General features: G+C 35.0%; 1 long non-coding RNA gene across 1 annotated transcript in view; it reads right to left on the reverse strand.

The window, feature by feature from the left end:
- LOC138703399 (uncharacterized) overlaps positions 1–26,953 on the reverse strand; it is a 171,210-nt gene that overhangs the window by 137,072 nt on the left and 7,185 nt on the right. The window contains exon 2 of the long non-coding RNA XR_011333149.1: positions 24,608–24,650. This is a non-coding gene — a long non-coding RNA (uncharacterized lncRNA). The remainder of the gene's footprint in view (positions 1–24,607; positions 24,651–26,953) is intronic.

A 26,953-nucleotide genomic window follows, 5' to 3' on the forward strand; every position in this document is an offset into this window, starting at 1 on the left:
CAATGTGTGAACCACGAGTGACTCGGCAGATGTCCAAACGATAATCAAACTCTTCCCATACCCTTTTCAACATATCCTCTGTGACCGTGGCAGCAGCTTCTCGAATTCTGGTTTTTAGTTCCTCTAAATCACGTGGCAAAGGCGGTACAAACACACGGTCCTTTAGTTACCCCCATAGAAAAAAGTCACATGCAGTCGCAGTCATATCGGGTGACCTTGGTGGCCACTCGTGGTTCACACACTGAATCTCTGTAAGGTGTAAACAGAACTTTGAGAGTTTGACTTTAAACTGACGTGTGTTTGAAGTGCTATCATTAGTAGTTTTGTGTAATAAAATATTGAAAGTGTTACCGGACTTTTGATATGCCCTGCATATTCTACTCCTAGTGAGTATTCTGCAGCCCCTGAAATTCTTTTTACTGAAATAACTGCATATTTTCAAAAATGTCTCCTTTGCATAATACATCAACCCCCAAACAACAATAGAATAATGGATATTGAAGAGCCCCTAATAAATCATCTACTTCATTATGAACACGCAATTATAATGGGCAACCTAAATACAAATCTGCTTGCCACCCAATCGAACTGCACAACACAACTGTTGACAATGTTCCAGGCATGCAACTTGACAGTCCTTCCCCCTCAATCCTACTCACCACACTTCGCATTCTGAGACTTTACTGGACATAATAGCTACAACAAACTGGTACTGACGCACGGACAAATATCTGCACCAGGAATCTCGACGCATGATATTATCTACCTTGCCTATTCCCTCAAATGCCCCCCCAATCATTCGTAAAACAGTGACATATAGATTCCTGTGATGCACTGACCATACAGCTTTAATATCAGACGCAACCATGATTCCCTGGCACACAATTTGGACTACTCCCACTCTAGATGACGAGGTTTCGATTTTTAATGATTATATTACACAACTTTACGACAAACACGCACCACTGAAATCGAAACGAGTGAAAAGACCAGCAGCCCCATAGTTAACTTCCCCAATATGCACTATGATGACTGAACATGACACAGCTTACCGTAAATACAGAAGGACCGGATCTGAAGACAATCTGAGTACAAACAATTACGCAACAAAGTTACCCAAGAAATAAGAAATTCGAAACTTCGACACATGCATGACATTATTGGACCATTTTCAAACCCATCAGGACTATGGCGAGACTTGAAAACAATGCGCATAGGGAGACAGAATGACCAAGTAAACGACTTTTCTATTTCACTGGACGGTCTTAGTAACCATTTTACCACGATACAAGGAGAGAGAATAGACAATGCACGAACTACTGCAAGCGACCTGTCAAACGAGCAAGAAATTTTACTTCACATACGTAACAGACTTAGATGTAAAGAAAGCTACAAAATGGATAAGTACAAAAGCTGAAGAGTCGACTGCATCAGCATTGTTCTACTGCGTAAAATCATAGACATAACATTGCTAACTGTGACACAGATCTTTAATGCCTCGCTTATGACCTCGACATATACGACCCTATGGAAGAAAGCTTATGTACACTCCCTTCCTAAAAATAATAATCCTTCAAACCTAAATGACTATCGGCCTATAAGCATCCTGCCCACCCTGTCAAAAGCATTGGAATGCATTGTTCACAAACAATTGACGGACTTCTTGAACAAACACAATTTACTTGACGAGTATCAGACAGGCTTCAGAACTGGACATAGCACAAATACAGCATTACTTAAAGTTACAGAAGACATACGGGAAGCCTCCGATAAACAAAAATTGACCATTTTGACACTTCTTGACTTCAGCAAAGCATTTGACTCAGTTGACATAGATCTGTTACTATGCAACTCCGAGCCCTTAATTTATCAGAAAGTTCAGTGTCGTGGTTTACCTCCTACCTTCAAGTACGCCAACAATGTGTGCGGGTCTGTGATCGTTTTTCTTCCTGGCGTACTGTGGGTGCAGGTGTACCACAGGGTTCAGTTCTTGGACCTCTACTTTTTACGATCTACATAAATGACATATCACAATCTATTAAACACTGTAGACATATCCTATTTGCTGACGACTTACAAATATATACCTCTGCACCTATATCGACACTAAATTACGCAATAAATGAAGTAAACAATGACCTAAAATAAATTATTTCATGGACGAAAAAATTTGGATTGAAATTGAACTCAGAGAAATCACAGGCAATTATAATGGGATATCAACGACTTTTAAGTAAATTAAACACAGGTGACTTATCTCCTGTTAAAATGAGTGAAACTATTATCCCTTACAGTGATAGAGTAAAAAATCTATGAATTTATATGGACAAAAACTTAGGTTGGAATACTCAAATCACACATATATGTAAAATAATTTTTATGAAAATTCACACACTAAAAAGAATTCGAAATTTCCTTCCGTTACTTCTCAAGAAGAATTTAGTGCAGTCGCTCTTGATGCCTCATTTTGATTACTGTGACACTCTCTACACTGACCTTAACATGAGACTGAATAGACAGACTACAGCGTGTTCATAATGCACGCGTTTGATTTATTTGCAACATCTGTAGATCTGACAGTATCACACCTTCACTACATATGCTGTCCTGGGTCCATCTCAAAGAGCGAAGAACTATTCACTCTCTCACTTTACTCTTCAAACCTCTAACCCTAGCTACCTAGTTTCTCGTTTTCAACATTTGTCCTCATATCACAAAATAGATACTTGCTCACAACACCATATCACACTCTCCATTCCTAAACACAGAACATCCTTCTACTCTTCATCTTTCACCATCTGTGCAGCTCATCTCTGGAACTCTCTACCACAACATGTCAGACACTGTCTGTCGGACATTGTCTAGTTTCAAATATAAATTAAAATTGCACTTTTTGAATTAGATTCCTTTCAGTTATAAGCCCTTTTCTCTGCCATAGTTTTGTAAAAATATAGGCTATATATTTCTTTTTCCTTCCTTTCCCCTTTTTGTTCTCTTATCAGCCAATGAATTTATTATCAAAGCCTTTTTATCGTGAATTTTATTTAATTTTGGTATTTCGTTTCTTTTTTATTATTATTTTATTACATTCCATTTTGATATATTCGTCCTTACGTTTTTCCATATTAACCATCTGTACTAAATGAGTTGCTTTCACTATATTCCAATGTATTTACTTTCTTTTTTTTTTTTTTTCTATTATGGTATTATTTTCATGTTGTTTAGTGTCGATTTTATTATGCTATTATTATATTATTGTTTTTTTTTTTGTAATATGTTAGTATTCTGTTCTATAACTTTTTGTTAAATTTTAACTGCTTCTATACTTTGTGACCTGGTAGAGTGTAAGAGAAGGCCCTATAGCCTTAACTCTGCCAGTATAAATAAAGAATTATTATTATTATTATTATTATTATTATTATTATTATTATTATTATTATAATTTTGCAATTCATTTTTAATAATTTTTCAGAAAAGTCTATGATATACAATACAAAGATAGTTTTCAGTCAGTGACTTTACTTTATATGTGTGTAAGGTACAAGTCCTTATATTACATAATTTAATATTGTATTAACGTTTTCGTGGGTCATGCCAACATCATCAAATACAATTTTTATGCTGCAATATCATCCCTTAAATAAATACATGTGCCCTTGTAATCAAAAATACAATACACATTGATAAGCATAAAACATATTAAAATCAAAATGGTTTGGGAACATCAATATTTCTTTTCTCATGTAAATGTGCCCTTATCGTCAATTAGTTAAAAACACAAATGTGTGATTAAAATATATATACTGAAAATTTGCAGGTTTTCACTATGTAAAAATCTAAAACTGAAGGAATTAGTGTAAAATATTATGTGAAGAGATGCTTACAATCATTAATCTATGTTTATCTAATTTGCTTATATCCATATTCTTGTTATCCAGTTATTATACGCCTTTTCTGTGTCAGATTGATGTATATACATTAAAATATATGTTGATATTGTACGTTGAAGCCTTAATTCATCAAAATTGTTAATGATGATATTACAACAGATGAAATATTTCTGTATTAGGTAGTCTTTTGATGTTAACTGACGACATGAACTTGAGCATACAACTGTAACTGATGATAATCTTCAATATAAACCACGCAGCACACAGTCTTCACACAGCCTCTGCACAATCAACATCGAACATACAAGCTCATATCCATCCAAAATTAGAATGCTCATATTTAGCTTATAATAACACTCCACATCATCTATTGAATTTGGACATCTTCCTCAAACTAATCATATTGAAGAATAACATAAATAACATTGATGGAACTCAACTTACAGCTGATGCTTTAGAAATGTCTTGGAATTCTATTTGGAACTTACATACTGTTAATGAGAAAGTGGAAGCTTTCAATGATATGGTACTACAACTATACAACAAACATGCACCCGTAAAGACTAGACGAGTATCCAGACTTCCTGCCCCATGGATGACAGACACAATATGAGAACTAATGGCGATAAAGGAATGTGGCTTTTCATGCTTATAAGCATCATAAAACCACTAATAACTGGCAATATTAAAAAAGCCTGAGAAGCAGAAGGACGCAAATAATACGTAATGCCAAAATTCAGCATACCCACAGGCTTATCGAACCTGACACCACAGTAAAGAACTTATGGAAAAACATACCCACAATGGGCCTAGGTAAACAAAAACCACAGACTGAAACTATTGACATTTCACTCAATGAATTAAATGACCACTACACTTCATCACCACCCATTTTTCCTGACAGTGTCACAAAACAACAAGTTATAAACGAACTCACATCCCAACCTCCACCTATATGTGAGAAATTTTTTCCGTCTGATTTATCTTCTACAGATGTAATTAAATCTTTAAAATGTATCAAAACGAAAGCACAAGGCACCGACGGTATCACAATAATAATGCTTAATAAAATAATAGACATTATTCTTCCAATTCTTACACATATATTCAATGCTTCTCTTATCACATCCTCGTACCCTGTACAATGGAAATATGCTCTTGTTCGACCCCTCCCTAAAGTTACTCAGCCTACCACTCCTACCAACTACAGACCAAAAAGTATTCTTCCGACATTATCTAAAGTACTAGAACGTATAGTCCACAGGCAACTCACCAACTACCTGGACTCTTATAATCTCCTTGACCCACTTCAGTCTGGCGTCAGACCAAATCATAGCACCTCTACTGCCCTACTTAAGATCACTGAAGATGCTCATGAAGCTATGGACAGATGCGAAGTGACTGTACTATCACTACTGGACTTTTCTCGAGCATTTGAGACTATCGACAATGATATTCTTATTGCAAAGCTGAAAATGTTGCATTTGTCAGACATGGTAATCATGTGAATGGAGTCTTACCTTCGTGATCGCCATCAATGTGTGTCTCACAATAATCGGTTTTCTTCATGGCGAGACGTGAAGGCAGGAATCCCTAAAGGATCTGTACTAGGGTCTCTACTCTTCGCTATTTACATTAACGACATCGCTACTGAACTTAAACATTGTCAGCACCATTTCTATGCAGATGATCTTCAGATATATATACATTCACGACCAAACTCACTTAATGACAGCCTATCAAAATTAAACCATGATCTTACGTTAGTCAACAGGTGGGCTAGAAAATGTGGGCTATGCTTTAATCCAAGTAAAACGCAAGTAATTCTACTAGGACATCAAAGATTATTACCTTCCATCAGCATTAATACACTTTTGCCAGTGACTTTAAATAATACTATAATACCATTCAGTACTACCGTTAAAAACTTAGGTTTCCCTTTCGACTCGAATCTCAGCTGGAATGCACAGGTAAAATATGTCTGTAAGAAAACTTTCTCAATCTTGAATTCACTAAAAATGCCTTTCCTTCTAAACTGAAACAGATCTTGATACAGACGCTGGTGATGCCTTACTTTGACTATTGCGTCATTTTGTATAGTGACCTTAGTCTTGTCATTGAGGCTTCAGCTAACAGCCGTCGCTATGATCATGTCTCCGAGCATTTCTTACAATTATCTTGGTTTCGTTTACGAGAGAGATGTTCAGTTCATTCACTCTGTTTGCTGTATCAGATTTTAAATAATTCCACACTTATTTACATAGCTCCTCACTTCACACTTTTAGCATCCCACGTGATACACGTTCACAGCATAACCTTCTTCTATCAATTCCATATCATCAAACTTCTCTCTACTCTGCTTCCTTCACAATACATTCAGCCCATTCCTGGAATTCCTTGTCACAGGAAATTAGGAGCAGTCGGAGTCTAAAATCTTTTAAGTACATTCTACTTACAAATTTTTTTATTGAACAGAACTAGACTCTTGTGGAAGTCTCTAAATAGTCTTAATGATCAAGTCGTTATTTATTTCTCCTCTCTCTCTCTCTTTTTTTTTTTTTTCCAGTTATTATCTTGATATATTACTTAATTATTTGTATCTGTATGCCATATAGTATGATTTCACTTTTCGACTGATTTTGATTATACGTAATTTTCTACTTTATTTTATACTCTCCTTATATTATGTAACTGATCTTGACTATTCATAATTTTCTACTATATTTTATGTAATTTCTAAGGTATCATCTTTTGTGTTTTTTTGTAATCCATCACTTAACTTTGTATTTCATGTGTATTATTGAAACCTGGTTGAGTGGAAGAGACGGCCTTATGGCCTTAACTCTGCCAGGCAAAATAAAACTACTACTACAACATTGGTTTTGTTTGAGATGTAACATATGAAGGACTCGAAGTTAAATTTATAAATCAAGTTGAAGAAAAACCACTGATTTTTAAGTGGCCAACAAATGATGACATTAAAATTGCAAATCATCAATACATGATATCCTACCAGAGCCAACAAAGAATGTTGAGAATGATAGCTTGATTAGCTTTCAATTCCTTAACTATAATTTTTGTGATCTGAAAATAGAATAATCTTAAATGCTACATTTCTAAAGTCTAAAGAAATGTAAGAAAGGAAAAATGGATCTTATGGTAATTTCTCTATAAAGACGACTTAAATTAATTTTAACTAATTAAGCAAAACTAACCTAATCCAACTAGAAAGATAAATATAGATCTAGGTAAAAGCAAGAACAGTATACAGGAAAAACCAATATAAGGAATGGATTTTAGCTGACAGTAATGATTTTTTTGTAATGTTAAAGTGTTTTATAGACTAGGGTGCCTCAATGATAAGGACATTGGACCGTTGATGAGATGGGCATATTGTAGAACTGCTACATTAGAATTGGCTGCTAATGGATTTAGAAAATGTGGGATATATCCATTTGACCCTCTAGTGTTCACTTCTCATGATTTCTCTCATCAGCAAACAAGAGATAGGCCTATTGAAAGGCCTAGGCCTACAACCTCAGAAGCAGCAAATCAACAGACTAATGAGGAGGTTGGAATTGTTTTTTCCTTTGCAATTAGCCCACCTCCAAAGCTCCCACCTTAAAAATCAACAGCAAGAGCAGGGAAAGCAGCTATGGTGTCGTCATCACGATTCAAAAAAGCCTTGGAGGAGTCTCTTGCTAAATTAAATAAGAAAAAGTTCTTGTCAGGGCCAAAGGCTGTTCCAGGGACTTCACTAGGTATACCTTCTAGTCCTACATCATCTAGTACCAGGCCTGCTAAAAGGAATACCAAGCAAATGAAGCAGGACAGTGAGGAAGAGTCAGACTTAAGTTTTGATGAAATAGTGTCACTGAAAGATTTGTCACCAGAATATGAAGAAGATGAAGACTGCATTTACTGCAATCAACAGTGGTCAACTGACACATCAAAAGAGTTCTGGATAAAATCCACCAAGTGCTTTCTATGGTGTCATAAGCTTTGTGCAGGCATCGAAAAAATTAGGGGAAACATTTTAAGTATGATTTGTGTATGACAAAGACTAAAACTGGATTTTCTGACTATATATCATTTGTTGTAGGTTGACTAGCATTGTGTGCTGCCCAGGTCTAACCTATAAAAATGCCTAGGTCTCATGTGAAAAAGAATAAAATCAATCAAGATGATGTACAGAGTGCTGTGAGAGAGTGGAAAGAAAAGAAAGATTCACTGACAAACATTGTAAAAAAGTACAATTCAGATAAATCATTATTAAGTAGACGTATTTCAGGACAGGTGTTGCAGAAACATGGAAGAAAGACAGCAATAAGTTTAGAGGCTGAAGGAAAACTGGCTTTGCATTTAAGGGATATGGATCGGTGGGAATTTGCTTTAACCACTAAGGAAATAAAAACGTAGTAGCTGACTATGTTTCTCAAAATAACATCAGTACCCCCCAAGAGGGCTGTATATATAAGAGAGAGATTCATCCCTATCCTTTCCCCTGTTAACAGCTGCTAACTCTTCAAACCAGCACTATGAGCACTACCATCATTTCTTACCAACATTCCACCACTGAATTCAGACTCCAAGAAATGGAAAATGAGCATGCGTGCTTTTGGTTTAAGCTGTCAGTCCTGACAAGGAAGACACAAGAGGGGAGAGGGAAGACATCTTGAACTTATTTGTTTAGCGTATTGTGTAGAAGAGAAGAGCAGTTACTCAAACTCAAAATGCCATCACATGTAGAATGTGAGTATATACAGTGCAAGAATCAGGACAACCATCCGAAGAAATGTTTCTTCAAAATACCGGAAAATAGTGAAAGGTGAGTTTTCATTTACAATGTATTAATGTTATCACTTAAACTAATTTGATGTATTTTAGATTTTCCTAGCCACGTGCATCATTATGAATTACGTGAGTCACCAAATACTAATGTGTAAGTTTTATATATATATATATATATATATATATACTCTCCATTTTATTATCGTTATGAATTACATGAGTTACTGGATACTATATATGTCTTCTTCTTCTGCTTCAAGCTGTAGGCTTTAAGCCCGTTGTGGCTCCTTTATTTATACTATATATGTATTTTTCTAAATGAACAATATCATGTGGGAGGTATTTTTCAAGAGGATCTATCGCAGTTATTCTTTTTATTCAAACTCCGGTACCTTGTCACACATGACAATGAAGTTTGATTTACCTGGTTTGCTACAATTTTAGGGGTTATTACTGAAGTAACGTTTTTCTCTCGTGTGTGGTGTGGCAAAGTACCGAATGATAATCACAGCAATGCCATTTCGTATCACTTTATAAATTCACTCAGGTAAGGTAGAAAATCGAAGGGAACAGATGCAGTAAGCCATAGTAGTACAACATTTTACTACAAATTTTCAGCATATGAAAAGGCTAACAATATTAATTTTTAGTAGGCCTTGATTTAAATTTGTTCGATTCACATCGTATTTTTACAAATGAATAGCTAAACAGGAAAATGTTGCAAACAACATTTCTTGCAATGTTATAATATAACGTATAATTCCACTTACTGATGTCTGCTATGCGAGTTGCAGAAGTACCAACATAGAAATATTACAGATTGGATTATCAATTGTAAGAGAAGAATATATTGTTCCAAAATGTAATTGTTGCTTTTATATCCCTCTTCTTTTATGCGTATTAAACCTAAATTTGCATTTTGTCCTCACATTATAATAAACATGTTGTGTTCACTATGAGAGAAAGTTGATTTTTTTCTCAGACTCTTGCACTGGACAAAACAAAAACAATACAGTGTTTAATAGTTTAATGTGTATTATTCCCTCATTGTCAAATTACTCTAATCAACATTATTTCCTTGTTCCTGGACATACCTACTTACCCAGTGACCAAGATTTTGGCAAAAAAGAAAAGAAAATCGGAAAAACAGATCATATTTACACACCTGACCAGTGGTATGAAGTTGTGAAAAAAAAGCCAGAATCTAAACCCCATTTAAGTTCATTCCAATGACGACAGAAGATTTCAGGAATTTTCAGCAGTTGAACAGTAAAATAATAAAGAGTGGTATTGCAGTAACTGGTGATAGTTAATATTAGGAAAATAAATGCTGTGAAATTTGATAAACAACCAGGCATACTCTTCTTCAAACACACCTAGCTATTTTGACATGGAAGAGTGGCATGGATTGGAACTCTTCAAGAAGATGCCAGATCGTCACTCCAAAACCATAAGATACCCCATGGCTGATCATTGTTATATGGCTAAACTTCTTGAGGAAATACTACTACTCTATCCACACAGAATACCCGCATCAGCCCCGGAGTTTAAAGATCTCATGGCAATAATGCCATAATATATTCCTCCAATTTTTTATGGAGTTTACCAAAAACTAAAATCCACAGAAACATTGGACAGTGAAGACACTCCAGAATGGATATGAAGTTGTTTGTCTGTAGTTGATATGTAAGCCTGGTAGCATGATTTACACTCAGACAACAATATTTAAACCAGGGTAAAACTACAGGGTGCGGCATTTAACGTTTCCCATTTTAAGTTGGCGATTCTGTTCACATTGTTGGTAAAACATGTTTGCAAACACAGGGATTCGGTGTAGCAAAGCCTTGGATTTAGTTAGCCACATCCCAACACAGGGATTCGGTGTAGCAAAGCCTTTAGTTAACCATGGAACGTTGGCCGGTGCAACAGCGCATTTTCTGTGTTGAACAGTTCGTTTCAACCAAGTTAATTGTTGCTGTCCAGCGCGAGTTTAAGCGGATTTTTGGTGATAATCAACGTGGAGTTGCACCATCACGAAAAATAATCAGTGTGTGGGTGCGTCAGTGGCGTGAAACGGGATCGGTTCAAAACAAAGCTCGAGTTCGTCAGAAAACGGCGTGGACTCCTGATAATGTCGAACGTGTGAGAACGGCTCTGCAGAAAAGTCCGTATCATTCCATGCGGCGTCATTCCCGGATCATGAATTTGTCAGACAGAAGTGTGCGAAGAATATTACACAACAATTTGCACTTCCATCCATATAAACTCCAGGTCGCACAAAAATTAACAGTAGTAAACAAAGCCCTGCACATCCAATGTTGTCAGAGAATGCTCCAATTGTTTAACACTCACAATGACTTTCACAGCTGCCTGATAATGAGTGACGAAGCAAATTTGTCTCAATGGTTATGTAAACAAGCAGAACTTTCGTTATTGGGCCCCACAAAATCCACGTGAAATCTTTGAACGACCACTACACAGTCCTAAGGTCGTAGTCTGGTGTGCAGTTGCAGCAGAGGGTATCATTGGTCCTTACTTTTTCGAGGACGATAATGGTGCTGCAGTGACTGTGAACTCTGAGCGTTACAACATAATGTTGACAACTTTTTTCCTGCCTGAGTTGAGACGCCGTAACTGGAACATTCAGCACCTGTGGTTTCAACAGGATGGAGCCACATCCCATACAGCACGTGTTTCAATGAACACACTTCGTGCTGCTTTCCCTGGGCGACTTATCTCCAGATTAGGTGACATTCAGTGGCCCTCTGTTTCCCCTGATCTCACTGCACCAGACTTCTTTTTGTGGGGGTATCTTAAGAGTAAGGTCTAAGGTCATATCCTTCATGACATCGAGGACCTTAAAACCGCGATTCGTGAAGAAATTGCTGATGTTACACCTGAAACAATGTGGCGAGTAATGGCCGGTGTGCAGGGAAGATTGTAATAATGCATTGACGCCAATGGAGGACATCTTAAAGACATTATTTTCAAAACATAAGATGTATTGTAATTCCAAGATTATAATGGTTGTAAACTGATTAATTTCGTGTAATTTACTTGTAAACTAAATAAGTTATGGGGGTTTGAAAATAGGAAACGTTAAATGCCGCACCCTGTATTTAATGTGCGAGTATAAGATTTGTGGTTTTCCTTAATTTTTGTATTACCATACAAGGTCATTAATCAATGCTATTCACACTGACATTTATATTTTTCCTTTTGAATAATTTACCTAACAATAAGTTAAGAAGAAAAAACGTTACCCCTTTATTCCACAAATAATGACTCAATACAATGCTTTAGAAAACTCAATTTATTTCCATTTCTTGTCAAAGTGGCATAGCTCCCTCTCTCACTAGATCCCTACAAATTCTGCTCTATGCACTCCTGAATGTACTGCCAGTGTTGGCAAGCAAGAAATGTCTGCAGCTACTGAATGGCTTAATGTCCGTGCTCCAGTCCTTCCTCTCAATCCACTTGCATACACATGTTCATTATTAATTCTTGTTAACTGAAATTGGTTGAAATATTACATTATACTTTTTCAACATATTTCGTGAACATTTTAAAAGATGGTTTGTGTAAAAGATTCAACAACTATCTGACCATTTGCTGAATAAAATGGTTGATCTGGCTTTTATTAAGGATTACTATTATAGGTTCAAAATTGTGGAAAGTGCAATGTGTAAGGGCGATCAACAAGACCAGTGAATCATTTAATATATGAGTGCTCTTTACTTAACAGTGAAAGAAATGCGTTAAAACAAAGCATTAGACTAAAAGGAGGTCAATGGCCGACAACTAACTGCGATCTTGTCAAGATCTACTTAAAAGAATTCCTAACATTTGTAAACAGAATTGACTTTGATAAACTGTAAGGCAAATAAACATCACTAGTTTCAATTGTAACTAGAGAAATTGTAATGGAAATTGAAATAGTTAATTCATAATCTTAATTGTAATTGAATTAGTTCAAAATAATTCAAGAATTGTATGTAGTGTTACGATGTAATGGAGCATACAGTATTAATATAAATAAAAAAAAAGCCTATGCTCATATACAGTTGCTACTACCTTAAGGCCAATGTTCTGTAATGTCTGAATTGCATTGTAGACAAGGAAAAGATAAACTTACGAAGTGGGAAGCCTATAAGCCAATTCTGTCTAAAACATTTAAGCAAAATATAATTTAAAAATTGCCTGGTGTAAAAGGACAAGCTAAGGACTGTGCCATCATTCCTGATTGTTGGAAAGTTCCCCCCCCCCCCAATGATACAGTGCGTGAAATTGTTGGATTTACTAACGTACAAATACTGTCTCTAATTCATATGTTCGTGGAACTAATGACTGTCCACTTATCAATTTTGAGGAAATGACAGCCGTTTTTGGAATGCTATACATGTTGGTTGTAAAAAAAGGGCCCAGCACTTGAACACTGCAGAAATGTGGGCTACAGATGGAACAGCTCCAGAATTTTTTACAGCTGTCATGTCTGAGGGAAGATTCCACACATTTGTGCGAGCAATTACATTTGATGATAAGGATTCAAGATCAGACAGAAAAAAAAAGAAGACAACCTTGCTCTTATACACCATATTTTTTAAGGATTTGTAAAACAATGTATTCACACCTACACAATTAATGAATATGGGACCATCGATTAGATGCTGGAGCCTTTTAGGGAACACTGTAAATTCAGGCAATATATTGCAAACAAGCCAGCAAAACATGGCATCAAAATCTATGTCCTTGTAGATGGTAGGACATTCTTTACTTTAAATATGGAGATTTACCCAGGAAAACAATCAGACGGCTCCTATCAGATGTCAAATGATGCAAGCTGTGTCGTAAAAAGAATTATGCAACCTACTGACAAATCCAGCAGAAATCTGACAATGAATAATTATTTCAACTCAGTACCACTTGCTAATGATTTATTTGTAAATCATAGAATAACATCGTGGCAACAATACGTAAGAACAAACGTGAACTACCACAGGAATTTGTCAACATAAAACAAAGGAAATGGGCCAGTAGCATGTTTGCATATGGAAAGGATCCTAATAAATGTCTTCTGCTTTCATATGTTCCTAAGAAAAACAAAAATGTGCTACTAATCTCAACTATGCACAATGACGACGCCACTGATGCAGCAACTGGGGAAGCCTACAAACCAGAGATAATTACGTTTTACAACCTAACTAAAGGTGGAGTGGACGTTGTGGACAGATTGAAATCTGAGTATTCAGTGTAAAGGATCAGCAACAGACGGCCAATGACTGTCTTCAATGGGTTACTCAACGTTGGTGCAATAAATGCACAAATTCCATACAAGGCTAATACATATGATTACTCAGGAATTTCATAGCAGAACTCGCTAAGAATCTTTGCAAACCTCACCTCCTGAAACGTGGTTCTCATTTATCAATACCTCTGCAGCAGAAGATCAGAAACATTACAGAAGTAACTGTCACTGCTGCAAACATGGAAGATAAACCTGAGGCAGCAAAACCGGATGTGCTTACTGTCCTACAAGGAAGAACAGGTTCACAAATCACAGCTGTGATTCATGTCAAATTCCGATTTGCAAAGGCCACACAGGCTCAACAAAGTTTGAATGTATTGAATGCTTTAGTCATGAAGTGGATGTTGACAAGTAATGTAAACCAGAGTGAAAACAAAGCATACTTGTTTCTAGATTGTATTTTTTAATATGAGTGAATAAGCAAATTCTGTTTAAACTGTTTGTATATTGTATAATATTTTCTATTGTTTATAAAAGTAAATAACACTTGCATTCAGGTAGCATTTTGGCATTGTTGTGATATAAGTAAATAAAAATTGAATATGCATGTAGAAAGAGTTTGTTGTGTTCTAAAATGTATTAAGTTCAATCCTTGAAGCTGAAGGAGTAAATCTCCTTAGATGATATACTGTAAGTAATATAAAAAACATGAAAATAGTAAAACTACACCATTTCAGACCTTTATCACGTGTTAGAAATCTATATGCGTGACTACTGACGTGACGCCATATAGCGCAACTGTTCACGGGTTAAGAGGGCTACTTAGTGCACTTGCTATTTTAACATTCATGTATATTTAATTTCTTATGCTACCTGTACCTGATTATACTGGATAAGGCGAAAGTACTTGTAGCCATTTCTTATTTTTACATGCTGTTCACTTATTGAATAAATAATAAATAATAATAAAATAATAAATAGACAGTCAAATGAAGATTCTTTTTATCATCAGTTGCTTTCTGTTTAAAAAAATTCAAGTTTTGATTTTGTCTCATATTTATCCCTCCTGATCCTGTAGGAGTAGGCCTAAATCCGTTATCAACACATTTTTTAAATAATATAAGACAGGGTACAACACTTTACTCCAAGTGGAGTCTTCTTCCAGCTGACAGCAAGAACCCTCAGTTCTTACAAGTGTATTTTGTTTCAGATGCTGACCAATTATCTGTTAGGTCTAACACAGTAACCAAGCCTAAAAGTACTATATTGATTGAACAACTCCAGTCACTATTGCTTGATAATAGTTACAGTCACAGTTTTAAATACAACTTTGAAAATAATTCAGGAGCAAACAACTTACAACTTATAATAAGCTATTATTGACTAAGTAACTACAAAACTATATTTGAAGATATAATGGATTTAAGTCAATAATATTTATTTCTAACAAGTGCAGTGAAGTGCACAAGTATGCCTAGTATAATTATAATTTACCTATACCTGGTAAACTAAGCTACAATGATGTGTGGGCCAAGATACAGTGACCTGTTGTACCTTAGATCACATTTCATTTTTTTTAGGACTACCTAATCCAACTAAATTTAACTTTATGAAATTGTTCAACACACAGTTTTTTGTATTGGACAACCATTCCAAGGTAAATGAGCTAAGTGGTAAAAATTAAATTTGTGATAATAAAATTTATTTTGACAAAGAGAGCTTCTGAATAGTGTAAATTGTTAGATTCCAAAAAAATATATATTTATTTGTATTTTTACTCTCATTTCTTAAGGTCTCAAAACAATGTAGTAATCTTGTTCTTGAAGGTAAATTTGTATCCCAATCTTCTCACTACTGATATAGCCAAATCAGTTTCCTTAAGGTGGTATGCTTGCTACTTCTTATTGGTAGAATCTATTAGGCACACGGTGGACAGTGTGGTTTTATGTTTTGTTATTTCCTGCAATTATTGTGACAATATATAAAGATAGCTACCTTCTTGTCCCATACGGAACTAGAAAAGATATAAAAGTTTGTTTTCCATGTTAATGAAAGAAGATAAGTGCACAATATTCTATAGAAGTTAAGGTTCCGTACGGGACAATTTCAAACAGAACTTGAGGTTCTGTATTGTTGATTATTGGTGTTTTATGTAGAACATTTGAATTTGTTTCATAGGCTATATGAAGAGCTCAAGAACAAACAATGCGAAAAAGTAGCAGCGATTTCCAAAATTCAGCAAAGTCACTGTTTTTTACCTTATGACTGTGAAAGCGTTCTTGTTGCCACAACAGCCAGATCAGAAATGTGTCAACACAGCATCTTTAAAGAATCAACCACTTAACCACTCTAAGAAGCCTATATTACGAGATTTACTCTGACTTGTTACTTACAGGAAATGACTCAGAATCAGATGCTCTAGAGACATAAGTCTTCAAATGAATGTGAAAATATGTCTCTTCTAGAACAAAGCCATCACAACCTAAAACATTCCACGAATCTGGAAGATTTAAATCCTGGAAAGTTCATTGAAGTTGAATCAGGGGCGGCTTTTATTAAGGGGCAAATGGGCACGTGCCCTCCCAATGATTTTTATTATCGTATTATGACTATATTATAATACAATTTAATTGCATTATGAAATAATAACTTAAAGAGTTTCACATTTTCATTGCTACTAATGTTTTCAGAATCCGTAGTAGTCTACGAAAACCAAGTTTTCTGAACAGTTAATAAAATGAGCTCTGTCTTCTCGTGCCCAGTGAGGATGAGGAAGGGATGGGGTTGTGAGTTGTAGGAAGGAAGAGCTCTTTGCCTCAGACCGTGTGCTTTGGGCACTGTATATGCCATGCTCACCAAGCCTCTTTAGTTTAGCAACAGTCCAATTAGCTGCGTGCCATTTTTAGGGATGTTGATACTTGCTGTATAGCAGACGACATTTTACAGCTAAACTTGACAAGAAAAACGTTAAATGTAAGTTTACTAATTTAGAAGGTCGACTCATTGTATAAATCACGTGTGCATATATATATATATATATATATATATATATATATATATATATTCATTTGTCACAGTTATGTTGTTAATGCTCCCTGTAAACTTTTATGCTTCCATCGTATCCAAAAAAGAAAGTTTACATTACAATACATGAAGTTGACAGTTTTCAAAAAGGTTTGTCACTGACAATAGAGAATCTTGGCAGGCGTTTTGCAGCCTTCAGTGCACACTACAGTTTTCAACTGAGTTTCCCCAAGTCTAGTGCTGCGGTAGTAAGAAGGCAGGCAGTTGCCTGATCTGTGAGTACGAATGAGTGAGAATCAGCACATTTCTGTGAATTACACTTAGAATTCCATTTAACTTTCCTCTGGGTGTAGCAGTGCTCTCAATTGAGAGAAAGATGGTACATTCTATTCCGAACTTCAACAATAGAGTTATAGAGGTTTTTGCTCACAGAAAGAACCGAAAAATGGAGCTCATCTACAAAAATTAGAAAGGTTAGTGCACATAAATTGGTTTTATATGTTTTTAATTTACAGGGCTCATCATTAAGGTTGTGCCCCACTTGACAGAATGGCCTTCGGCTGCCACTGAGTTGAATTGACAAGTGATAAGGAACTAAAGCATAAATATCATACTATATGTAGTGCTGTCATGGTGGAGGTCATACGGGCCCATACATCATATGAGAACCTACCATTTTTTTTTAATTAATCGTATGGGGAAAAGAAAATTTTGTCTGTACAGAGTTATACAGCATAGGGTGCCTAAGTTTTGTACACGGAGATCTGTATATGTACAGATCTTAGATCATCTCTTGCTGTTTCTAATGTATTTTGTTTGATGTTCATAAACAAAAATTGTCCACCTCTGCAGCACAGGAATCCAGAATTATATAAAATAATGGTTGAAAAACAAGAAGTGCTGCAAATACACACTCCAAGATTCATCAAGACAAGTGTGCATCTACGGTGGTGCTACATGGTGTATTCTTTAAATCAAATTTGTTGTACAATTAAAATGTAAAGCAAAACAATTTCTTTACTTCTTCTTTAATACTAACAAAATCATTAAATGACAGTCGGAAAGATAGAGGAGAGTAAAATATATTTCAAGGGAGGAAACAAGGGATGGGGCGTATGGCTAAGGATAAAATTACCATGACAGCAAATGACTGTATGTAATGGCAAAGTTGAAAACAAAGATATTAAAGTACTTTTTTTTTAAACAGACAGCAAAAAATGGCAAACATTAGCTAGATGAGAATCCTCTTCATTTGAAAGCATTGTCAAAGCGTTTCAGATTAGAAGAATCTAAATGATTCTGATAGTTAGAAAAGGAGCTGACAGATTGTATTATAAATTTAATTGAAATAAACTTGCAATTTAATGTACAGTATAATACATAATCATTATTAACATACAACTTTGTATGGTTAAATTCAACAGATCAATCTGACAGTTTCTTAACAACGCTATCCCATAAAATGCATGTAAAATCGATAAAAATAAATATTTGTTATACTGAGATTACATTATTACCTCCAAAAAATAAAAAACCTCTCAAAGAAGATTCATAATTCACAAGTGTCCCGTACGGATGGAACCAAGTATTTTTGGTTATTTCGTAGCAGTTACATGGTTTTTTAACTAGTAACTACTTTTCTAAAATGTTCCAGTGCCTACAAGTTTATGTAAAAAATTTCATCAAAGTGATTGCTGACTATTGTCTAAAAAAATGTCCCTACGGAACCCCATTTTATTTAGGTATTTCTCAGAAAATAAAGTTTAATAAACTGTTCTGTTTTCAGGGAGAGGGTCCTTCATATTTTAACAAAATTATTCATTTAATACTGAACATATTCTACCGAAGACATAAATTTTATAGACAATTATATTTTCAAAGTTGCTGTCTAAAGTGTACCTGGAATGGCTGTGGACACAGAAGAATTATATCAATATAAACGTATTAAAATTAAGTGGAAAATAAAATGTAGCCCAAGATATGGAGATTCTCTATGGGAAATCATTTTATAAAAGCATACAGATGGACGATTCAGTTCTTTTCAGTTATTTTGCCTAGAAACAAACGCGTATGAACACACGTGAATTACAAACCACACAAATTATTGTGAGCTGTTAACTGTGACAGTGTACAAACACTATTAGTCTGTGATTATGATTCAGTTCTGCCATTTCGAAGTACAGGACATGATCACAGAAACTGGCTAGCATAAAGAATTGCACCATTACATTCTCACACAAACTAACCCCACTTGTATTGATTTTGAACTGTTCTGCTGTATGAAAAGTCGTCAATATGGCAGTTACTATTAACACAGTCATTCAAAACTGCAAAATCACAAAAAACTGTCCAGTATAAAAATAAATTTAAACTCTTCAAAAACGAGTACCAGTGCTTCAGATTGACTGGGAACCTACAAGTAGAGAAGTATATAGAGAGGAAATATTATGTTAGGAAATGTGCATCATAACCGTTGAAGACGTGCTGAAACAATAACAAAAAGAAAATGGATGTAGAACAAAGTTATTCATAAAACATGTTCTCTCTACTATGGTTCTAATGCTTGCTCAAGTACAATTAATAGTGCCCTCTTACAACCACAAGTCATCTTAATTTTCAACGATGATAATTACAAAATGGCAACTATGTGGAGAACTTTTGTAACTATTTTCTTCCAAAAGGAATGGTATTTATGGACAGCAGCTAAGAGCAAAACATAAAATATTTTATTATGCTAGCAAAATTATCTAAACTTGGTAATGACAGCTTGAACCTTAAGTCATGTTATCAGTTTCAGGAGATTAATCTTTGACATGACTCAAACAGAAATATGTAATACAATTTTGCTTGTTTTTACGTATGTTTTGGGAGAAAAAAATGGTGGCGCTAACTTACATAAGAATATCATGAAAAGTCACATACTACTTGTTTAAAATGATTGTATTCATAAAAGTATTTGTTGAAAAACAGCCAAAGGTGGCACATTTGTTCAACACACTTTGGGCATTTCTGTGATACTTTCAAAATACACAATTTTAATATTTGTTTAAACAGTTTACACTTAAATGTTTATAACAATTTTTACACTTATGCCCTTATGTTGTACAGTTTCTCAAAAAACTATTTAGTGAATATGGTTAATTTTTATTATACCCAAGATATAAATAACAAAATCTGAATCGTTTAGTTTTTTAATTTACTTTATCACAACAAAATTAAACATTTTTAATCACTTTTATAAAATATGTAAACAATCTGGAATATTATTTTTATATAAAAAGTAGGCATGAGCTCACCAGTAGTTGACCAGTTAAGGAACATTCGTTTCTTAAATGTCCATTGTGTTTGAAGATAAAGTCACAAGGAAAAGATTTCTACAGTAAAAGTATAATAAAATATTGACAAAAGCAATGGTGCTATTCAATGTTTGTTTAAAGCAATGTAACATGATGAAATTTATTTTTAAACTAGTGGCTTACAAAAATACCAGTAGTTGACCGCAATGTGTCAGTAAATGACCAGTTTTCGACCAGTAGTTGACCACCACTACAAAAAATTAGATATAGCTATTTTAACACAGAAGAGACACATATTCTATTACATAAAAATGCATTTACATTCTAACCAAGATTTTAACCTGTAAAACTGAAAATATGAATCCTGTAAGTGTGTCTTTTTCATAGTTTTCCTGCGTTCAGGAAAAATACACTGCACTGTATCCTGAGATATAATATCAGTATCTTGAATACATTTCCAGCCACTTGTTGAGCAAATACATCAAAATCTTCTTCCTCTTTCTTTACCACTTTTCCCACAAAGTAAATTACAAGTTTTCCTCGATATATATTTCACAATGCCCTATGACCCGTATTTCATATGGTTCTCATCACCACTGCTTTGGTTGTTGCTAGCTTCCTCAGAAATGTTCAAAGGCATGTCATCAGAGTCCAATGATGAAGTCTGGAATTCTAGCTCAAACTCAGAGCAATCTGACTGAGAGGCCTTTGGTTTTTTTTTCTTTTTTTTTTTTTTAGAATTTTTGCTATCAAATCTTCCCTGATTACTTCCTTCTCTTTTCTTTTCCCCACATTGTTTTTCTATCTTCCCTCTGTATTTCTTTCTTTTTGTTAACATTTAAATCCTAATGATATTTTAGCCACCTGTTACTCATAATCTCATGTTGTAAACACATTTTTCTGCTGCACTTCTTCTCCATTTTGCTATGCTTCTTCAACATTACTGTTTTTGACAAGTCAATATGGCACCATCAGCAGTGTTGTTAGAATTATTAGGTTGTAAGCATCTTTTCCATAATTTTAACCAATTGCAGGAGAGATCAGATGCCACGTCATCTCCAGTCCAATTTTCATTAGCTGCAACAGTTCTAAATTCTTCAGTGCATCCAGCTTTCATAGCCGATTCCAAATATATCTGGTATTTCACATTAAACTTTGCTGGTTTGAGGTTTACAGTTCCATTTCCATCAACACACACAAACTCAAGGCTCATACATTGAGAATAATCTACTGAATTTGTATCAAATGGAAAGATGCCGCATTTACGGAAACCATTCTGGAGTGGCTCTTTCATCGAACATTCTCTCTAGTGACTGACCAAAATTTGTTTTTTATACTGCACATCCCTAATACTTATATGGCAAACCCTCAACTGCATTTTTCCATCCAGTTTTTAAGAGCTCAAATACAGAAATATCAGCAGGTTGTAGAATGTGTGTAGAAGAATTTTATTTTCTACACACAATTTGGCAACTACGGTGACCATCAATTTAGGAGGAGGCATTCTATCCTTCAGCTTATTTTTATTTATTTATTTTAGTAGGTTATTTTACAACGCTTTATCAACATCTTAGTTTATCTAGCGTCTGAATGAGATGAAGGTAATAATGCTGGTGAAATGAGTCCGAGGTCCAGCACTGAAAGTTACCCAGCATTTACTCATATTGGGTTGAGGGAAAACCCCGGAAAAAAACCTCAAACACTCAAACAGGTAACTTGCCCCGACCGGGAATCGGATCCAGGCCACCTGGTTTTGTGGCCAGACGCCTAACCATTACTCCACACGTGTGGACTTCAGCTTATTTAGTCAGGGTGGAATGTAGTATTTCGTATTTTCTTGCAATTTTCGAATTGGAATAAAGTCATTTGAGCATCCTTAACTCCATTATTTTAGGATTATTTTATTTATTTGAAGAATATATTTTTTTTTTTTTCATTTTTTGACCTAGTCATAAGAAATAGTTGCAAACATTTAAAAACACAGATTACATACAATCTATATGATTTACATAAAAAGGAAGGATCACATTTGCAAGTGATGGACAACTACTGGATATCACTTTATTTTAAACTGGTCCAGTAGTTGACCGGTCTGGTCAACTACTGGTGCTTGATAAAAATTAAGAACTAGTAAATGACCACCCCTGTTAATTACTCGTAAGAACTATAAAAACTGAAAATGTGTGTATACATAGTTCCTATAGCTTATACAAAAGGCAAAATATGCATTCATTCAATATAATATAATTATATTTCAGAGCTGTGTTCAGATTTCTGTACACCTGCTACAACACTTCCCTAATAGCAAGCACCAGCTGAAGCCATACTGCAAACACAAGCTTTGTTTCCCAAATTTCCTGCTTTATGTAAAACCATAATTTCGTGTTATACTGTTGTCATATGAAACAAAGAGATGTTAAAGATTATATATAACTGAAGAAATATTTTTCATTGTTGCCAAAATGCTTATTTTTAATTAAAACATTCCCATGTGGTCAACAACTGGGTCCTGGTCAACTACTGGTGAGGTCACGCCTAAGTCAATTTTCAAAACTCTACATGATTCAGATTGTTTGATACAGACTAAAAAGCATACAGAAAAAAAAAAATAGTTCATTAGTTTCAGAGATAGGAAACAATGTATGATCAAAATGATAAATTACAGGAAACTGCAAAAAACCAAACTGTTTAAACAAATATAAAAAATTGCGTATTTTGAAAATATCACTGAAGTGTTTTTAACAAATGTGCCAACTATGGCTGTTTTTCAATAAATACTTTTATGGATACAATAATTTTAACAAATAAGTGACTTTTCATGATTTTCTCATGTAGCGCCCCCTTAAATGGAAACTCTTTAGTAAAGTATTTTAGGAAAACTATTGGCTAAATTTCCAACATCCTCAGTCAATTTAATAGAGCAGCGAATTCTGATAATAAATGATTGAACGAATTTTGGTTTTATCCCCTAAGTTTGCAGAAATTTGATCCAAGCCAATGTCCACTGGGGCAATTTTAAAATGTATGGAACTATGACAACATTGTAAAAGGTTATTGCCCGGAATCAACAAATATATGTATAGCTCACATATATGTTTGTTACAGCTATGGAGGTAGGAACAATGTAAACATAAACAACTGCGTTTCAAGCAGCTCTAGAAATTTAATTTCTCTTATGTAAGCTTACTGGTTAACTACTTTAAAAATTTAAGTGGCAGACAATTATTTCTAATTGGTTGAAGCAAAATACTGCTTGCAGCATCTCTCAATATGTTCAAAACAGGAAAATTAAACAGTGTAACATCTGTAATTTTTTCTTACGACATTAAAAACTATATAAATGGCAATGATCTCCAATGTCCCTATTCAAAACACATTTGGTGAAAGAGCTGTTCACCAGTACACAACAGACTCTACTGTGACACTGATTACAACACTGTATCATGGCACAATTCACGTGTTTAAAATTCTGGAAAACTACCTAAAACACAGCAAAATGGTATTTAATTTTTTTGTTGGTCTTTACTAAAGAAATCATATTCACCAAAATTAGTGACATGACTTAAGAGTTCACCCAAGAAGAATTAAACACGGAAATGTACTAACAAAGAGGGATCCTCTCGAAAATCACGTTGTCAACTGTTTCTTCGTTACTTAGAAAACAAATTACACTTCAAATTATAAGACTGGTCCATAACTTCACAAAATAAGCTTGTATTAATTATGGAAAATACCAACATGTTAAGCAACTTACATACAGAGCTTAATTTGCATATTTCTTCTTGAATTATAACTCGTAAGATCAAAGTGTTTACAATCATATACTAATAGTTCAATCACTACTGTGAAACCAACTTATTTTTAAATAATGTATGCCTTCAAAATAAAGAACCGAACATGAATAATTGTGCATTAAGCAAATGACAAATCATAAAGATTTAAGTATCAAATACGACAACTTACGACTTACGTATTATAACAGTGCACTGATAACATAAATTCGAAACTCGAATTAGTACTGATAGTATTACATATGGCAATCACATCCATTAGCCCAGTGATCATACTTCTATATTTACTATAATTTTTGCCTTTCAACTAAACTTCAAACTTTTTTTATCATGATTCTTAAAATAAGACTGGGTATTCTAACAGTGTGTTATATGTTGTTTTAAAGGAGAAACTGCCAACATCACGGTTTTAAATAAAACACCCAACATATCCATGTTCAATCTTGAACCAAATTGGAAAAGCATCGAGGTTTTCAATATATCAAAAGAGGACACAAGCATATACAGTCTGAGAACAGATGTTATAGACTTAAAAAAAATTAAGGCTCCAGAGAAGCATGCATTACTCACCTCACTGCAAAATTTCCCACTGCTCTGTGCACAGCATTGCTCACTGCAAAGAAACACTTGAAGTTAATAGAATGCAGTTATTTCAAGACTGTTACTATTTTAATTACATTAATTCAATTATGACACCAAATGGTTGGCAATCATATTTAATCAATGACACTAATAACTTTGTTAGCCACTAGCATAGCTCAGACAGCAGGTGCATTTGCCTGCTGATCCGGTGTTCACAACACTTTATAACAATAGGCTAATAATCTTTATTAAACACAATGTGTATAAGGTCTGTGGATAAGCTTCGGGGCTTCTACCACGTTGTCTTGGTGTTGGTGAGTCTCCACATGTACGCGGTGCCCCCCCTCCTTCATCCAGACATCGGGCACGGTATCAAGGTCACTCTTTCGGACCTTATGAGGGCCAGTATTTAATATGAATACTCCCCTCCATACAGACCTCAACTGGATTGGACAACAAAGGACCAATCAGATGCCAGAAAGAGAACCTACAACCTATCACCGAAAGTACTCCCCCATCGAGACTACTATATATATACGAGCTCGCAGACTACCGTATTTGCTCGCGTAATTTGCGCACTTTTTAATTAACTTTGACCACTGAAAAATTGGGGTGCGTAAAATATGCGGATTTTTCAAATAAGAGGCCCTGTTCTGAGTTTATCTCAATTAATACATGTATAGGTAAGTATTTACGGTAGGGCTAATTTTCTATACCAGTAACTTGTCTCTACCACGGACAAGCATTGTTAAAGTAGCGGGACTTTGGGGTTTCTTTCTGAAGCAGGTACTTCAGTTGCTGGTGAATGACCTACGATGGACTGTAGGGAAGGAAAACCCCTACTACACTGAAAAAAATATGTACGTAATCCCTACTGCACTGAAAAAAATATGTACGTAAAATGTGTGCGCAAAATACACGGAGCAAAAATAAAGTTCAAAATAACCCCTTAAAAATTAGGGTGCGCAAAATACGCGGGGGCGCAAATTACGCGAGCAAATACGGTATTTCCTTATCTAACTGCTCTGAAGATGACCACAACACAACGGTCGAAACGTCAGCTACCAACACCAAGACAACACGGTAGAAGCCCCGAAGCTTATCCACAGACCATGTACACCAGCCGTGGAAGCCTACGTGAACACAATGTGTATAACTTTTCTGTCTCTTTTTATTTGTTCTGGATGCCTGGCTCGGGAGTGAGGGTGGTAGTGGAGTATGATGGAATGATGATAATGGTGAGAGGAAACAAGAGAACCCCAAAGTCACACCTGCTTTGATCAACACAAATTCCTTCGTGACTCACATGGGAATCAAATACAGGTCGCCACAGGGGAAGGCAGAGAGGCTAACTACTCTGTCACGGGCAAGTTACAACACTTACAATCAATATAGCTCAAGTACACAGTGAAGTTTTGCTGGCTAATGAAACTGATAGAATAGGAAAACATCCAATTGCGTGGATGGAAGGGATTCACACCAAAACTTATAATGCTGTAGGCACAGATATACCAGAAATAAAAATATCACTATGATAATTTATTTTACAAAAATTTAACTTCATATTATATTTTGCCAATATTTCACCACAGTACCAATACAATCTAAGAAAATAGCACGTGAAAGAGAAATTTCTTGTAACAATCCAAATATTGTGACTTTAGTGCATACTAATAAACTACAATAAATTACTCCAACGAACAAGATAATTCTACTCCTAAGAATTACATCACACATACACAAACAAAACAAAATAAGAGGCCCAGCATTTTCGCAACATCTTTGGATGTTCTCTGTAAGCTAACCAGCATATTTCAGCAGTTTAGGGGAGGAATGGAGTAGCTTATCTAAATGCGCAACTTCCTTTTCGTGAACTGTGAAAGGAAACAAGTACTGCTTGTTGAAGAAAAGAAGTGATTTCGTATCCTTTATAATAATTTAGTATATCAATACTTTTTATTAATTACTTAATGTATTAATGTTTACATGTTTGGAATTATGCCTCCTGCTCATTCTAAGGTATACAGATGAACAATTCCAAGACAAACTCGAGAGATCGTGGTACTATCTGCATTGAAGTTCATGCAAGAGGACGCATGAGAAAAATGTACTTTCCATCCAAATAAAATAAAATACATGAATGTGTATCCACGGCAACTGACATGTCTTTGGCCATAATAAAATCAGTGAAGAAAGAGAGTGGGTGTGTAGAATTGGGAACTTCAGATAGGTATAGTATATAGCCCATGCCCTAAAACTGATTTAAACGATTTTGACCCACTGTGTAAGCTGTTTTTTCTTAAATATTCTAATTTCAACAAAGTTATATTTTTC

Source organism: Periplaneta americana, chromosome 7 (assembly GCF_040183065.1).
Source record: "Periplaneta americana isolate PAMFEO1 chromosome 7, P.americana_PAMFEO1_priV1, whole genome shotgun sequence".
Classification (NCBI taxonomy): Eukaryota; Metazoa; Arthropoda; class Insecta; order Blattodea; family Blattidae; genus Periplaneta; species Periplaneta americana.